The following is a 799-nucleotide window of genomic DNA, read 5'->3' as shown; positions in this document are numbered from 1 at the left end:
TGTGTCTATGTGTCTGTTTCCATGTCTGTGTCTGTGTCTATGTCTGTAGCTGTGACTATGTCTGCATTTGTTTCTGTGTCTATGTCTATACCTATGCCTATACCTTTTATTTCAGGTCTACTTCTAGACCTATTCCAATATCGACATGATGCCAAGCACTTTACTAGACACTGGGCACACCTTGACAAAAGCAAGGCCACCCTGGCCATCACTTCTGCTTTAGTCACTAAACCTGTCCATGGGCAAGGAAGTACAAAGCAGCTGCCAAAGAAAAGCAAGTCATTCCAAGACAGAGTGCCCATCCCCAAGTGGGGAAGGGAAGTCAGGAGAGACCTCCTGGAGGACGGCCCTGAAGCTGGCAGGAGGTTAGCATTTCCAAGAGCTGGTAAATAGGAAGGGAATTCCAAATATGGGGAACCACCTGTTCAAAGACATAAAGCGGAAGACAGATGATCATGTCTGGTGAGTGACCCTGGGTGAGTCGCTTACCCTGTCTGCCTCAGTTTCTCCACCTATAAAATGAGGATAATTATAACTGCCCCCCCCCATCCCAGAGTTGTGGTGAGGATCCAATGAGAAAGAAAGCAAAGCACTTAGCAAACGCTGAAGTGCTAGATCAGAGAGAACTATTTAGTCAACAAGCATCGATTAAGGACATCCTGTGTTCTAGGCACTGAGTTAAGTGTTAGGGACTCGAACAGAGGCAAAAGACAGTCCTTGCTCATGAAGAGCTTACAGTCTAATGGGGGAGGGAGTATGGGAGGTGTTACAAAGGTGAGATCACAAGCCTTGACCACAG

General features: G+C 46.8%; 1 protein-coding gene across 1 annotated transcript in view; it reads right to left on the bottom strand.

The window, feature by feature from the left end:
- Window positions 1–799, bottom strand: part of TRPV1 (transient receptor potential cation channel subfamily V member 1) — a 27,696-nt gene that overhangs the window by 18,352 nt on the left and 8,545 nt on the right. The gene's annotated exons all lie outside the window — the stretch shown is intronic.

Source organism: Petaurus breviceps, unplaced genomic scaffold, assembly GCF_028583685.1.
Source record: "Petaurus breviceps papuanus isolate PSGF00001 unplaced genomic scaffold, PetGlider_PUasm1.0 173, whole genome shotgun sequence".
Classification (NCBI taxonomy): domain Eukaryota; kingdom Metazoa; phylum Chordata; class Mammalia; order Diprotodontia; family Petauridae; genus Petaurus; species Petaurus breviceps.
The sequence above is the reverse complement of the archived record's forward strand: the minus strand, read 5'-3'. Positions and strand labels throughout refer to the sequence as shown.